The sequence below is a fragment of the Heterodontus francisci genome, chromosome 15, assembly GCF_036365525.1.
Source record: "Heterodontus francisci isolate sHetFra1 chromosome 15, sHetFra1.hap1, whole genome shotgun sequence".
Lineage (NCBI taxonomy): Eukaryota > Metazoa > Chordata > Chondrichthyes > Heterodontiformes > Heterodontidae > Heterodontus > Heterodontus francisci.
Genome location: NC_090385.1, coordinates 51722310 through 51739907, shown reverse-complemented (window position 1 = coordinate 51739907; position 17598 = coordinate 51722310). Strand labels below are relative to the sequence as shown.

The 17598-nt window shown below is 42.3% G+C and overlaps 1 protein-coding gene across 3 annotated transcripts in view; it reads right to left on the bottom strand.

The window, feature by feature from the left end:
• Window positions 1-17598, bottom strand: part of LOC137377884 (probable E3 ubiquitin-protein ligase MID2) — a 318774-nt gene that overhangs the window by 244689 nt on the left and 56487 nt on the right. The window contains exon 1 of one of the 3 annotated variants that reach the window (XM_068047962.1): window positions 11834-11917. The exons of the other annotated variants lie outside the window; for them this stretch is intronic. The gene's annotated coding sequence lies outside the window, so the exon portion shown is untranslated. Of the gene's footprint in view, window positions 1-11833; window positions 11918-17598 lie in introns of those variants that run through there. 3 annotated transcript variants of the gene reach the window in all.

Below are 17598 nucleotides of genomic sequence, written 5' to 3'. Positions count from 1 at the left end.
CTGACGGGGAGGAAGGGGCCTCAGTTTAACACCTCATCCGAAAGACAGCACCTCTGACAGTGCAGCATTCTCTCAATATTGTACTAATGTGTCAGCTTTGATTTTTGCGCTCAAGTCCTGGGACGGAATTTGAACTCACAACCTCTGACATCTGGAATGTCAAATGCATATTAGTTGATGACTTTGTTAAAAACATCCTTAATCCACAATTCTGCACTCCCTGTTGCTTGTCACTTCAAGTCTATGCCCCATTCTTACTCTGATCAGTCTTTCTTCGGCATTCTGCTCTGATCCAATGAAACTCGGCACAAGCTTGAAGAACAGCCCTGTGGTCTTAATATTGACTTTAACGACTTTGGACCTTAAGAAAAGCTTCCACTTTCTCTCCAGCAGGAAGTACTGTCAATGTGGGATGGGTATACCAAGATTTCTGGAGAGAGGGGCTGGTGGTTGGACTTTGTGACCCTCTACTGGAAAAACATGATGGCAGATCTGTGCTGACCTATTTTCTTCTAGCAGGTCCTTGGCCACTGGAGCCAGTTCCACTTTGCCAATCTTTCATGTTTCTCTTTGATCATTCATTTTCCTTTTCATGCATGTGTGGATGTTGGATGAGGATTAGATTAGGCTCAGTGATGATGTATGCTGTAGCCAAATACCAACTGACACTCATCACTTGGATGAGGTACCCAGAGGTTAAACAGATCCAGTTACTGCCTTCTGAAGCAGAGAAATTAAAAAAAAAACACAGGGGTTATGGTTCTTTCCAAAAATAAGAATGCTGAGCAAACACTGGAATTGATGCATAATTTTCTTTTCTTGGTGTACCTTTTGTACACATTAATCCACACTTACAATCGCTTTTAGAATTGCTCTTTATAGAATCCTAGCTGTCGCAGATTTTATGCACCATATGTTGCTGTAACAGATCTATGCATAAGCATTCAGATCAGAGTCACTGAGAGGCAAAGCGTGTTGCACTGTCTGCCTGGGTTAGTGTGCCATTGTACATTTTGTTTTCAATGAATTTACAAGAGAATATATTGGTAATAAATCTCCTGGCATACCTTTGCCTATTGGTAGAGCATCAGAGTATAACTCAGCAAAGGGCGTTTGGACACTATGCAATCTTTCCTGCAGGTGTCATAGAGTTGGGTCACTATCCTTGTGGTGCACAGAATACTTAAATGGCCAAGACAGAGCATTAGATAGATTGCTGCCACCACAATTTCAGAATTTGGATGCAAGGTAGAACATGGAATACTCTATCTGCTTCAGTAGACCAACAGTGAGAGTCACTGGAGAAGGGTTCCATTTTCACACATGCTGCATCTGTTGCAACAAAAACTTTTTAAACAATTTTCCATCATAATGACCATGTGACAATTAACCAGCAGAAGATGTTATCACCAAGCAACCGATGATATATTTTACTATATCTCACCTACTGCTATTTCAGCTACAAGGAATGTAGCAGGCTTCACTTAATTTACCCACAATGAATGTTATCACACACGTCACTATGTCTTTTGGTGAACATTGCACTCATCATAATGAGGGATGTTAGTGCTGGGGAAGAGGACACTTTCCCTTACAAGGACCCAGTGTCAGCATAAAGAATGTTAAAGTTTGACACAACATACTTAAATGCAGAGTAAATCTATTTTCTTTACCATAACAATGTGAATCAGATCCAAACTTAGAAGAGCATCCTTTACTGCACCATTGTGACATTCTACATTCCTACACCAGACATCTTGGGCAGTTGGTTTATCAGTTAGAGGGAGAGTTATTGTCTTCTCCTTTTGGGAATATGGATATGTTGTTGCACCCCTGAAGCTGCTTTAAAACTGGCCTTTTTTTTTGGATTCCAGGACACCAGGGTCTGTGATCTGGCTTCTAGTATTTACACTTGATAATTCTAGCATTCCTAGTGGCAGAATTGTAGATTCATGGGACCTGGATTTAATGAATAATGGTGTCCCAGAATCCAAACTAAAAAAAGGGCAATATCAAAACAGCTTAAGATAAACCCAAAATTCAGTCCAGAAATACTGCATGGTAGGAAACAATATATTCAAGAAAGATCTTGAAAACACAGACTATATATTGATATCTAACAGTTAATATTTATAGTGCGCTTGAAGTACTGGTCTGAAGGCATTTTAGGCGTAATGACAGAAGTCCAAATTTCACATTATGAATTTGTGGGATCCCATCACGGACCCTAATTTGAAATATGCCTCCCAGCAATAGTACAATCACAGGAATCGACCTCCTATTGAGTCTACTCTGCTGCCATCTGCTGGTGATTGTAAAGTCCAAAAACACCTTTTTTAATGCCTGAGGTGAGATCATCTGCTTACTATCTTGGCTAATAAACAGTGCATGGAACAGATGGAAGGAATTTGGAGAAGGGAGAGCACTTCTGTTAAACAAAATAAATTACAGGACAGCTGGATTACCAATAGCTCCATTATTTGTTTTTTTTGCAGTTGAGGTTAGTTAGGCTACAACTTGTTCTGAAGGAATCGCACTTTTAGACATGGAACTAGCTGCTTACTGAACTGCTTTGACAGAAACAGATTATTTTGTTGACTGTAAACAGACTTTGAAAGTCTGTTGTGATTTTTACATCCTGTATAGTTGGCGTCTGTCATATTAACCTACTACTTGGAGCAGGCAAAGCTTAAACAACACGCTTTTTCTTTTCTGTCACATCTGATTGCTTCTTTTTTTAATTTGCTTCATGGGAAGTGGGCATCACTGGCAAGGACAGCATTTGTTGCCCATCCCTAATTGCCTTTGACAACTGAATTCAGAGGGCAGTTAAGAATCAACCACATTGCTGTGGGTCTGGAGTCACATGTAGACATTAGTGAACCAGATGAGTAGTTTCATGGTCACCATTACTGACACGAGCTTTCAATTGCAGATTTTAAAATATTAGTTAATTGAATTTAAATCTCACCAGCTACCATGATGGGATTTGAACCCATGTCCATAGAGTATTAATTTAAGGCTCTGGATTACTAATCCAGTGATATTACCACTACACCAGGAAGGTATGGTATAAAGACTGACCTTAAGCTACGCCTCAAATAAAAGCATATCAGTTTTCCAATTGCTCAGTGGTAGATGCACCGCTCAATGTGTAGCTGAGCCAAACAGACCCAACAAGGTAGCATGTTTGATTCAGGTTTGTACTGAGTTAATTGATTTCAATGGGGGAGTTTGTAGCATCATAGTGCTCTGAGTTAGGGAGGTCTTGGTTGCAAGGACCCCAACAATTGAATACCCTGCTGTAACTGGCTGGTTAGACTCACACATGATAAACGATCACTTGAGGTACTGGAGAGCTCCAGGAATTTTCAGAAGAGGGAGGAAACTGAAAAATGAAAGTAAAACAAAACGGAGCATATAGTACATTAACACTTTTAGAACCATAGACAAAAGTTATTCTTTCTGAGTCAATGATTTAGTCACTCAGAATTTGGGAGGTTGGCAGGGCACTGGGGAGGGGATATTCGTACTTTAGGGTTGGTATAAATCTATGCGACTGGAGCTATCACTGTTCATGGGGTTGAGGCTAGCATTGTCTACAGCCTGAATGGTGATAAAACACGGTGGCCAGGGCTACCATTCCCCATAGGCTAAACTTGGCATTGCCAATACAGTTAACATTATCCACAGGGTGCACCCTCATTAAATGTAATCATGCTTCAGTGCCATCCAAAGAATTTGAATAAAGATCTATGAAGAACTGAGTCTAGGGAACACGCACTGCTTCATACTGGGTAGGAGAGAAGAGAAGGACTCAAGGTATTTGCATGAGAAGTCCTGAGTCTGAGTCCAGGGCAGTCATGTGTATCCCAAATCAAACAGTTTAAAAAGACCTCCTTTAGGGCACTGGATGAGATCATCTACTAATTATCTTGGCTGGCGAACAGTGCCTGGAGCAAATGGAAGGAATCTCAACAACGGAGAACACTTCAGTAAAACAAATCACATGATCACATATACAGTTAACATTGAGTAGAAAAAGCCAAATGATTCATTTCACTGAATTCATTTTTTTCAGAAATTCCTTGCAGTTACTTAATGCAAGCCCTGCTTAAAGATTCATTTCCTGATGTGATTTACTTGCACAGCATGCTCCAACCGAAGACCCACACTTAGAAAGATGTATACATGAGTCCACAGCCTACTCGATCTCTGGCTTCCATAAATTACACCGCAGCAATAAAAAAATGTTCAGCCCAAGAAACTTAATTCACTGCAGATGTCATGCACCCAAGCTTTCCTACTTTATTACTAGTCCGGTTTAACTAATGGCTACAATGATTTGTACAGTGAGTTTAGCCACTGCCAAACCTCCCATTGGTTTTCAGACATATCGATTTATCATTTGAAATTCATTATCATTTATGGGCATGACTGAATGTTTGACATTAGTCTGTTATTTATTGATCATTATTAAGTTCCAAATGACTGACACATGATGTTTGGTTGATCTGTGTTGTGGGTTCCCATCTGCCTCCCAGATGTGAAATGTACAGGAAACTGATGACATATATAAGACAGCAATTACTTTACTTTGCTAAGGCAATGCTTCAATCCTTCCACCTGCAGGACTTAGACCTTGTTTTCAAGACTAATCAATTCAATAGGCTCAGTTGATGTATTTTCTATTTGTGTGTGTATGTGTCAGATGTGACTCAAAGCACAGTCTGTTTGCTGAGGTACAATGGTAAATGGATCTCATGCACAGTATGAAGTGGAGTTTCAAGATGATTAAAGTACCAGCTTGGCTCAGTGGTAGCACTCTCACCTGAGTCAGTATGCTGTGGGTATAAATTCTACTTCAGGATTTGAGCACATAATTTAAGCTCACATTTCTGTGCAGTACTGATGAAGTACCTGAAGTATGGGACTAAAGAGAACATTTCCTGGTGTTCTCAAAATAAATGGGGGACATCCCAGCTAATGGGCCAATTGACCTTCATTATATCAGCTTGAGATAGAGTCTGAGCTGTCACATTTCATACCCTAGTCCATCTGGCGTTAACACACATCTTCAATACTTGCAGCATGTGGCTGTTTTTTTACAAAGACCTGTGGTTATTCACTTTATTTTTTAAAGCACAACACTTAAACATAGCTCAATCCCAGTATCTTTTCTACAATGATCAAAATTCCAGAATTGCATCACAGACCAAAGTAGCATCCACAGGGCTGATATCAACTGCCTTTGCCTGGAAGAAACCAGGCAGAAGTGATTTAATATTGTAGCAGTGGACATCTTGTCCGTCTTCATGTTCCCTTCCATGTTTCCTTGGGCAACCAAAGCGCTCTCCTGAATCAGGTGGAAGCCTCATTAATTCTTGCAGATCAGGTGAACATAGGATCCTGATGGCACTTTAACTTTCTACAGGGTGCAGCTGCCACTATGATGGTCCACTCAGTAAAAGCTGGAGGTACAGCATAAGAGGTTTGGAAAGATAAGCATTTAAGTTTTTTTGTGGAGTGAGGAAGAGCAGGCGTGGTCCTCCAGGATCCACAAACAGAACATGGACTGTTGCTACCCAGGGTCCTCCCATTTTCTTGGCTGTGTCAACCTCTGGGTTGCCTGATATAGCACTGGCACGGAGCCCGTGAGCTGCATTGGGAGGCCGTCTGGGATGTGCAGCTCGTTGCAAGTATGATAATGTAGCCCAGCCCTAAAAATGGATTGATGTCAGGCAGATCTTCATACAAAGGGACACAAATCGGCATCTGGTTTTACATTTCTGCCACTATGGGAATAAAAATTGGCAGAGATGTAAAATGGTCTGCTGACTCGCTATCATCCATTTTACACTATCACTAAGAGTGGTCAACATGTAGAATGGACTTCTGGCTGAGTAACAGAAGCAAACAATCTGGAATTATTAAGAAACAGCTGAATTTTATAATGGGTAGTCTGTGGATTCTTTCTGAATGGATGAGCTGAGATGGGACAAATACTATTATGTATCCCTATCTATTTGTGATGTGGTTGAACTGGAGACAGGGTTACACATGGTTTAATACACATCAAAAATCACTACTACAAAGCCCCACTACTACAAAGCCCCACACAGCAGAGAACCAGTACATTTTTTTTAATTGCAGGGAACTGTGATAGTAAATAGGCTAAGCACTTATCTCCCACCTTGCACCCCTTCCCCATCCTTCTCTATGACATGATTTATTCTCTTCTATTCTTTACTAATACAAAAATAACATAGTTTGTAGTAATACATCTGGAGCATCTGTCCACATTTAAACTAGACACCTATTTTTAATGCTATACAAATTGTTCATTTTATTTTTCCATTTCTAGAATCAGTTACATGTTCAGAGCATTGCACACTGTGAACCAACCAAAGTAGGCCACTGTCTCCCTGACAAATAACTCAGGTGCTGAGAGATGTATTTATGTACAAATCATCTGCTAAAGTGAATTTTGTCTCCATCTCCACCTGTAACATTCTTTAAACCTACGTACATTTCTAGGCAGACTGACTATATAGATTAATATATCAACCCTGAACCTCTGAAAATTTTGATTCAAATACAACTTAGACTGAGAGGATGCAAGTGTTCTTTTACTATTGGCCAAAAGGGATCTTTGTCAATGTATTAAGTGCAATATTAATCCAGTTTCTGAATGGCATGAGCCAACAGCATAAACCTGCCTATATTTTTATCACAAAATTAGCAATCTGATATTACTCTTTGTGTATGAGGTCAAAACAAAATCACACTGATGCTCTTCTATGGTTGAAATTGAGGCATGTTGGGCCACAGTAGAGGGAAGTGGATCCTGTGACTGGCTTTAATAAACTGGACCTTGGGAGTGTTATATCAACAGTTAACATTTTACTCTGAAAGTCAGTGTTTTGAGGGTCAGTGTTTTTCAGACAGCATTTGTTGACACAAATCAGTGCAATCAGGACCCCACTCTGCCCTACATTCCGCTCCTCCCTTCCTGAGTCTAGAGGCTAATGTACCAAACAGATCCTGTTCATCCCCATTGGGTGCCAATGACTCAAATTATTGCAGGTGGGAAAGCTAACAAGAACAGGACTTTCTTCCTCCAGTTTACAGCAATGGCAATCTTAACCATTAACACTAGGAGCATGCTAAAAGAAGGAGTGGGGCCTGCAGGGGAAATGGATGCCAAGGAAGGTGGGGGTGGGGGGTGGGGGGCGGGGTTGGTGGTAGAAAGAATGCAGCCTAGAAACATTTACCCATGCCTGAAGCAGGCATTAGATCCTTTGCATATGCAAATAAAGGGTCTTATGTTTGTGTGAGGTCCAAGAATGGTATGCCCTGTAATAGCCTACACCCTGCACTCATGGAAACATGCCTTGAGATTGCCAACATACCTGAATATAAACAAACCCATCATTAACCTCCATCCCAATTGCCCCAACTTACTTTCTTACCCCCTGATAAATCCCTATCCCCCATCCCACTGACCTGGCCTCCTCTGCTCACCCCCAATCAGCTTCCTTTCCCAATACCCTATGGATCCCCCAGCTGCTTCTTCTCAGCCTCCAATCCCAGGCCCGCCATGCCTTCTCTGCACACACTTGGACCCGACTCATGGACCTGGCCCTGGACCCTGGTGTGATTATAACCCTAACAACTATGACAATGCTGTATTCCCTCAGTACGGCATGTAAGTGTGGACCGCGACTATTTGGTTAAACATTGGAGTGGAACTTGAGCCCTTCCAACTCAGAAGCACCAGTGCTACTAAATGAACCAAGGTGACATATGAGCAATTTATCTGGATGGCCTTTGTCAAGCCCTTTAAAGCATCAATTAGACCACCTCAAAGTGTCTTTTCCAAAGAAAACGACCTTAACTTCCTTCACCTCTCTGCAGAATTTAGATTCCTAATATGGTGTTGTGCATCATTGTGATTTTGTTCCAATTTTCTTTTAACATTGTGAGGTCAATGCAGACTACACATGACGAGAAAGTAAAGATAAATAGTATTATGTCCTCCAATAAATGAAAGAAACGTTGCCATCAGGTTTGTGAGGGTCATTTTGACATCGGCTGTTCTTAGTCAAGTTGAAATTTCCAGAAATGGACAATACTTTAGAAAAGCTGACCCATTTGACTTTTGAAGATCAACTTAAGAAGGACAAGTGAATGTTATATTTTCTTTGTTTCTAGCAGAAATCCTATTTTCTTCCAAATCCTGTCTCAGGGACACAATGCCACAGCTGACTGGACTTTTACTACTGTGTCACGAAATGTTCCAAGCAAGTGCATATTACAGGCATCTTTGTACATAAATGTAGAGCATGTTCCAGCAAGGTTGGTCAATTTGGAGCAAAACGTTTGTTTTTATGCAAATGAGGGTCATTTTTAACATGTGGCCTGTTTTGGGAAAATTCATTGGAATTTTGTACTTATGGAGAATGAAAATGGGGACTATAAACCCCAATGGATAGGTTTGAGCCCCAACTCACAAAATAGCTATATTTTTGACAAATTGAAAAGCCGATTTCCTTTTTGTTTAATGAAGGTGCACAATCTTTTTGCTTTCCTTCTTTTTCACTCTGGACAGATCTCCCCGGGCTATTGCAGTTCTGATAAAAGGTCACTGACCTGAAACGCTAACTTTGCTTCTCTCTCCACAGATGTTGCCAGACCTGTTGAGTATGATCCAGCACTTTTTGTTTTTATTTCAGATTTCCAGCATCTGCAGAATTTTGCTTTTATTATTTCCCCGGGCTATGTGCCTTCTTGAAAAAGGAGTTGTGCAAGTGCCTTGCTCTCACATCTCCACCAATGCTAGTGGATGGCAATAATTCTCCCCAAGGGGAAGCACCTGGTCTCCGACTGCAACACCTCCCACATCAGTGCCACTGAGATAAATGATGTGGAATAGTTCAAAGGCATGGTAGTAATCCATATCCTGTCCTTCGGTGGTAGTCTTCATTTAACTGTGCCAGCTGTAGCTCAGTTAGTAGCAGCGATTGTGAGTTTCAGTCCCACTCCAGGGCTTGAGTACAAAACTCAAGGCTGATACTCCAGTGCTGCGCTGTTAGAGGAGCTGTCTTTTGGATGAGAAATTAACTGAGGTCCCATCTGCCGTCTCAGCTGGACGTTAAAGATCCCATGGCACTATTTTGAAGACCAAGGGAGTTATCCCCAGTGTCCTAGCAAATATTTATCTCTCAATCAACGTCACTAAAAGCAGACTTTTTGGGCATTATCACATTGCTGTTTGTGGGAGCTTGCTGTGTGCAAATTGCCTGCTGCATTTCCTACATTACAACAGTGACTACACTTCAAAAGTACTTAATTGTCTGTCTAGCACTTTGAGACTTCCGGTGGTCATGAAAGGCACTATATAAATGCAAGTCTTTTATTGCGCAGATCAACAAAATACAAAGCATTCAGCATCCCTGAAAAGTATCTACTCAAGACAGGGACAATCAAACTGACACTTGGTCAGTTGGGCAAAAAATTCTAACCTATCTCAATCCACGTCACTCTTTTCAGGCATAAATTTCAGCCCGAATATATTCTTAATAATAGTTCTAGTAGTTGTCATACCACAAGGCAGTGGCTGGAGTGCTTGTAATTACAGCCTGGATTTTAACTGCTAACCGGAATCCATACTGGCAAGTTACATTTCCTGCCTGCCTCAGAATAGGGCCTGGTCGACTTTAACAGTTGGGCATCAATTAAATCCCGCCAGCTGACCTCCAGCCTAGAATGGACAGGAAGGTAGTCCAGAGGGTCCCTGCTAACACAAAGTGGGTAGTGGGACCAGATTCCAGAGGTGTCTCGATTCAGGAAGGGCAGTCCAGAGAGCAGGGAGGCCTCAAGTTTTTTTTGGAGGCGCCAAAAATGAAAGAAAAACGCTTGCTTTTTTGGTCTCTTCTGGGACTGATCTTGTTCTATCCTGGGTAGGCCTGGCGGGAAAGTCAATGTGGATTCGCCACTCAAACCTGAGCTAATATTACAATCAGGTCAAAAATGACATCATTGGGACCTGACGTGCATATGTAAATAAGAGTCTTGTCAGTTTTGTCCTTGGTGAGCAGGAGAGCAGGTTAAAGTTGTGGACAGCAGGATTCTGATAGCTCTAAGTCAGATAAGTACCACAGGCCATTTTAACTGCCTAATTGGCTGGTTTCTGATGGGTGGATAATGTTAAAAATTACACTCCCCGCACCCCCGCCACCACCCATTTAACATAATTGCATATGTATCCAGCAGAGGGAGCTAAGCCCTGGAGTTAAAACTGTTACTACATTTGTTAAATTCCTGGTTAGGATACAGAACAGGATTTCATAGCTTCTGAATGGACAAACAGACAGTACAAATATTTACAAGATCAGTCTAAACTGTACACAAAATATTGGAATAACGATTCCTCTTTCTTCTGGCTGTGAAAACCAATGTAAAATGACTGTAGCATGATCTCTATCCAGTTCCATTCCCAGAATTACATAGAGATTGCAACATGGAAACAGGCTGTTCAACCCAACCCATATTGGTGTTTATCGTCCATGCAAGCAGTAATTCTAATCCCTTGTGCCCACCCTGTTCCTATATCCCCTTCTTCTCCCTTCTCTCAACCTCTGAAAAATATTTTAAATCAATATGCTTATTTTTCACTAAAATAAAAGCAAAATACTGCGGATGCTAGAAATCTGAAATAAAAACAAGAAATGCTGGAACCACTCAGCAGGTCTGGCAGCATCTGTGGAAAGAGAAGCAGAGTTAACGGTTCGGGTCAGTGACCCTGCCAAGTTTCGAGCCAAGTCTGCGGGTGCTGTTAAATGTCTTCCTGTCACATAATTGCTTCTAATTTGCTCACTTTAATTCCCACTGAGCGTTACAATACATGCACTTTATCTTCTTTTACTTGTAATTAATGCTAATCCTATTTCCTTGATTATATTTATTCAAGCCAATGCATCTTTTTATCTTATCTTTTCCCTGCTTATCACTGGCTAATGTGATTTTCTTCTCTACTCCATGTATTTCTTGCACGTTATCCCTTTTGCCAATTTTTTTTATTTGTAAATTAATGTCATCTATTTTTATCGTCTCTACTTGCTCTTATTCTCCCTGTCCTCTTTCTTCCTAGTTTAAATGACTCTTCACTTCCCTATTTAAATGTGTGGTCACTGCATTAACTCACTTCCTGTTCAGATGTAGCCCATCCTTGCGGAATAGTTTAGTTTTAGTTTAGTTTAGAGATACAGCACTGAAACAGGCCCTTCGGCCCACCGGGTCTGTGCCGACCATCAACCACCCATTTATACTAATTCTACACTAATTCCATATTCCTACCACATCCCCACCTGTCCCTATATTTCCCTACCACCTACCTATACTAGGAGCAATTGCTAATGGTCAATTTACCTATCAACCTGCAGGTCTTTGGCGTGTGGGAGGAAACCGGAGCACCCGGAGGAAACCCACGCAGACACAGGGAGAACTTGCAAACTCCACACAGGCAGTACCCAGAATTGAACCCGGGTCGCTGGAGCTGTGAGGCTGCGGTGCAACCACTGCGCCACTGTGCCGCCCATAGCTCCCACCTTCTTCGAAACGGATGACAAAAGAAACTCTTTTCCTCACACCACCCTCTTAGCTGTGTGTTTAGTTCCCTAATATTTCTGCCCTTTCCTATTTTCATCTGGATATTACTACACCTGAAGTCCTGCTCCTAAACCTGCTTCCTAATCTGCTCAACTACTTTTGCAGGGTTTCAGACCATTCCTTTCCAACATTGTAGGCTCCCACTTTGAGAAATGTCCCTTACCTTAGCATCTGGGAAGCATCTGGGAGGCAACAAAGTATTTGGGACTCTCGGTTAGAATTGCAAACGACAGTGTTTGAGTTTCCTGTCGCTACTGCATTGCCAATTGAATTGTTCATCTCCTCTTCCCTGTTTTTAGTGCTATTTTAATTCTTTTGATAGTTCTGCCCAGATTTCTCTTCCTCTCAACAGGAAACAAGTACTTCAAATGTGTTGGAGAGGATAATCTGCACTGCGTGTTCCTGCTTCAGTCCCTCCCTGACTTACGGATAGTCACTACTCCTTTCTCTCCTACTGCCGGCTCTCAATCTCTTGGTGGGGTGACTATCCTCTGAAACTTGCTCTGAAAATCTTTCTCCCTGTCTAATGTGACAGATTGTCTCCAATTCTGCCTCAAGTTCTGAGCTGTCGTGATAAAGAGTTCGAACAGGTGAAACCTGCTGCGGGCATGTTTATCTGAGTCAATGTCTGTAGCTCAAAGCTCCCACATCCTGCAAGAACCATGCATTGTTATTCTTACTGCAGGCCATAGTTAAGTTTTAACTGCATACTCTTTATCTACTTAGAATTTCATTTGAATTTCTCTGCTTTTACTTACCTCTACTCAGCACTGAATTTCCAATCTAGACAAATTTCTGTTTTTACAAGTACTCTTCTCCTTCTGTTCCCAGCTCGATTTGTACTGTACTCTTCGCTTAAGCTTTTGTACTTCCATACTGCCTCGTTTTTTTATACACGTACCAATTAGATAACAAACCAGTTTCAACTGTCTGTCAGCCTAACTACGCAGCAGATTAATTTAAGTAGGAGTAAATCCACAACACAGAGCAACCCTGAAATTGATGCAGAAATTAACACAAAATGCAGAGCCCACAAGGTTGCCTCAGAAATGGAAAGAATACAGAATACTCCATGCAATTGCACATTGGATGTGTATATGTGCTAATGTTGTCATGGCTACATTCCTGTGACCAGAATGAATGTACTTTGATGGAATAGTGTAGTAGGAGCTTCACTCTGCATCTCACTATGCTATAACTAGCCTGGGAGTGCTTGATGAAACAGTGTAGAGGGAGCCATAATCTGCATCTTACCCATGCCATACCTGTCCTGGAAGTGCTGGCTACTGACATGAGCACCAGGTATAAAAAATAGATAAAATGTTCCATTGTTCAGCATTAAACCTCATCTGCAAGAGCTGGTGTATTATTTTGAATTCTGAACTAGTAACCCAACTTTTCCAAATTTGGTTTTGAGGATTTGATGACAGAACTGTCACTACACTGAAAGAAAGAGCAACCTAGGGACCACGCTACCAGAGAGCTCTCCTCATGCAGTTCAATGAATTTCATTTCAGAATGGGCCAGCATTACAGTATTGTCAAAAAAAACAGGATCGCATTTATAATAGTACCTTATTATATCTCTCAGAAACATCTCAAAGTACCTCCGATACAGTGAATTCATTTTTACAGACTTTTTTCTCTAGGCAAACACTGTAGCAATTTTGTCACAAATAACAATAAACAAAATTGCTCAGTGAACTCTCTGCTCTCCTTCAAATGGTGCCATCAAGTTTTTATAGCATTCATCTAAACCACCTGGAAGGAGTTGGGCCTTTAGTTTAATGTCTTATCTCAGAGACGACACCTCTCACAAGGCAATGATGCACTAGATTATGTACTCAAGTCCTAGCATGGACCTCAAATCCACAACTTTCTGACTCAGAAGTGAAATTGTTATCAGTAGGCAGTTATTAGCAGTGTTTAGCAGTAGGTTTGCTTCATATGGGTCCATGAGAGTAATTTAGTTTTGAGTCTGACTGTGTGTTTGGCAATTAAATAGCATCCTGACATTACAATCAGAAACACTCAGTGTTGTGTATCAGCAGGTGGCAAGTTTAACATGGAAACCTCTGAAGCTATGTCATTAAATATTGAGATTTATTACCAGATATGCATAAAAATAGTACAACAGTTTTGGTGCAAACAGTAGCTTATTTATATTTCACTCGTACTTCTTTGAATTCCAGGAATATTTTATTAACTTTAAGAGGGCTTTGTTGTGATTGCCTATGGTTTATTACCCATCAACACTAGCTGGAGAAACTACTGGAAGGTGCCTGGTGCTTGTGGAACTGTAGCTCAGTAAAGAGTCAGGGATACCTTCAGGAGAAGAGGACTAAACGGAGAAACTCAGAAGGAACCTGAAGAACAGAAAAAAAGCTGACAGGCTCTGTCAATCCAATAGGCCCATCTGATCTTGGCAAAGTTGCTCTCAGTGCTGTGATTGAATAACAAGGCGGATTTGTTGAATTGGAATCCTTCAGCTTGTGCCATTTACTGTCAGAGAATAGCATAGGACAGTGAGCTCCCCACCATAGTTCCTTACCCACCTGGAGCACCAGTACACTCTCCACCTTCTTAAAACAACACTTCCACAAGTCCTTCACACTGCACTCCAGTTAAGGGTGGCTCCAACTTGATATTTTGCACTATGTCTACCTAGCCCCTCATATCAATTACTAAATGCACAACCCAAAACTCCTTTCTCCACTTTAACAGCCTTAAATACTGACATCCCATACTTCACCTCTCCCTGTCACATGCCACATAATCCTCAACTGCTAGCCTGCCAAAAGTAGGCCACAGAAGGGGCCATCCCCATCTTTAAATCTCACATTCTCTTTGCGGACAAGGCCATGCAGCTCGTGGGCACTCAGTTGGCTCTTGAAATGGGAGGTGGGAATGTAATGTGATGTCTTGCCAGCACCAGGTTCATAACTGAGGACCAACAGCGTCACCCTGGCATCCCTTTGAGACAAAACCTTTCACTCCCTTTATCTCTTTAATCCCAAGAGAGACATTTAATGCCTCGTTGTCCAAGTCTACACAAAAATAAATGAAGTGACAGGCCATACCAAGGCAGGTCTTGAATAGAGCTCATTGAACTTAGAGAACTGAGAGGAAACACGACTAACTTGTAGAAATGAAAGGTTTTGAGCTTAGCCTATACTTATTTATTTTTAGACAGGTCAATCCGTTAGCCCAAGTCCAATAGTATGAACAATGAAGAGTAACAGGAAACAGAAGATCAAAATAACTTTGGCGCTCATTCTAACACACAACATGTGAATAATAATTGCTATTTTGTAGGCTGTATGCCAATTGAAACGCTTTCTGTCCCAGGGGTAAAGTGCTTGTGTGTTATCTTCCCTAATGTGTACTCTGATTGTTTAACTAAACCATACAAACACTGCCCTTTACGCAATTCCAGTGTGTGTACCTCTCATGGATGGAGAATGGAATGTTCTCACGGTCTCTCACTATAGTTCTCTATAAAAATATCAGGTACTCTCTGTCATTCAGAAGTTCAAGCATCCTGATTTCCTCAGCAGAGCCAAGGAATGTTGCTTCTGCTAACTGAAGCCACTAAACAAGCTTGAATGGTTTTCTGGAGTCAGTCCCTTTACTTCCATTAAGTTCAATTAAAGGAGATTGGAACAGCACATTTAACCCCCACAGGAAATGTCCAACTTTCTCAAACAGGCACATCACCTTTCAAGTGGCATTTACATTTTTTCTTGGCATTTTGATAAATGCTGTTTCACTTCACAGCAAGGAAACAGAAATCTTTGCCAGCTCTGAAATAAACAAGTTGTAGTTTATGCAAAGGGACCACAAGGTGTTTAATCTAGGTTTCTGAAACAGAATTCCATGCAGACTCCAGTCCGCTTTTCAGATGTTCATTACTGTATAGGAGTCAAGGCGGGGTCAAAATTGCTTAGCCCCCGAAAACAGGTGCAGGGATCATGATGCGCGATTAACCTGTGCCTGTTTCTTCCAATGCAGGCAGCATGCAAACTGCGTGCTGCCTGCTCATTACCATGATTGTAGCATGCAACCAGTGTTAAGTGCGCTGTTGAGTGGTTGCATGCCTGAGCAGGGGCCCAAGTTCATGACAGGTTAGCCTACACTATTTACAGTCAGCTTGTACATCTTAAAGGGAAGGTGCATTCTGACTGGAGCAGGTGCTGGAAGTGGCTGCGAACAGTGTTCGAGCAGAAAGAGCAATGATGCAACAGGGCAGAGAGAGTGACACAGCACTGGTGCAGGAGGTGGATGGGAGGAGAGAGGTCCTATCCATAGGGGACAAAAAAGTCCTTCAGACAGACACTGCCAAAAGACAATGGAGGCAGATAGCCATCAGGGTCAATGCCAGCAGTGTAGCTCCAAGGACTTGGATGCAGTGCTGAAAGAAGTTGAAAGTCACAAGCCATATCCTTACAAGTGAATCATTAGCCTCAAACACTGCTCATTTCACCATCCCACCCTTCACTCATCTACCAACAATTTCTATCAATCATGACTCATACCAAATATTTATAGCTTCACCTCACCTTCACACAGATAGCACTGCTGCAAGTGTCACACCCACATCTCACAGCTAGCGCACACTACCGGCTATTTAACCATGACAGCCACATCACCCAAACACATTGCACCACCCTCACTGACACTCTTCCCTCTCTCTTGCAGGACAAGGTGATGCACAACTGCAAGCAGCAGCTAACTGGTAGGGTACAGGCACGGCTGCATGTCCTCACGCCATGGAGGGTATAGTGGGTTCCATCATTGGAGCTGCCATGATTGAGGCTATGGTCAGTGGCAGGGCTGAAACCAAAGAAGGTGATGGTATTCTTCTTCTCAAATCCCACTTCCCCCTCATCCCACAATCTCTTCTGATTCCCAAACTGCAGATGGTCTAAGATTGCACCTCTTGATTTCCTTCCTCCCTCCCTTCACCCTATCCTTTCAACTTTCTCCTTTCAGATACCCAAGAACTGTAATCTGATAAAGCAGTGAAGGAGTAAGAAGTGGAAGAGGAAGAAGAGATTTATGATGAAGAAACACCATCACTTACTCTCACATTCAAAGCCACCAGCTCAAATACTAACACTGCATGCAATTTACAGGATAGCTTAGAGGCACAATCTGCACCTAGTGAGACACTGGCCTTGCGTGGCCTGCAGCCAGGGCAGGGGGAATGGTGTCAGGTGTCAGCTCTGTGGAGCGCAAGATTGCAAACGAGTTCATCTGCTCAGATGAGGACATCCAAGGGGTAGCTTACAGAAACAGGCTGATGGGCATGCACACAGAAATGCTCAGTGCATTGGCAGCCCTGCCAGAAAGCCTGCGGTCACCATCAAGGAGCATGGAGGAGTCTGGCACCAACCATTCACATGGCCTTCCACAGAGCTTGGAGCTCATCCTTTCCAGCATGGAAGTAGTGGCCACACTTGTGGATCCAATCATGATGGTCTGATAGCCGATGTCTCAGCTTCCATTGCAGCACAGCAGAAAATCTGAGTGCTGCAGTGGAAGCTCAGACTGAAATCATGCAAGCTCAGACTGCTGCCTTGATGGCTGTGGATTCCAGTGCTCAAAGGGGCTTGCAGGGTTTCATAGCAGTCCAGCAATCTGTACTCCAACACATTGCTAGGATTGCAGAAGTGCCGCCCAGGAATAGTAGCATGATTCTGTGAACCACAAACCTGCTGTCCTCTCTCAGGATGACGGCATTCTTCCATCATTTTCACTCCGCCAGTGCCATTGCTGTTGCCCCATCAACCAGCCAGCCCAGACTGCTGCCACCCATGCTGCAGTGGAGCAGTCCAAAGCTGGGCCTTCTAGGGCCAGAACCACTCAAGAACATCCTGCAAGGCCATCTGCAGTCTCCTTCACTCAAAGTCAGTAGTCTTCAACCAAC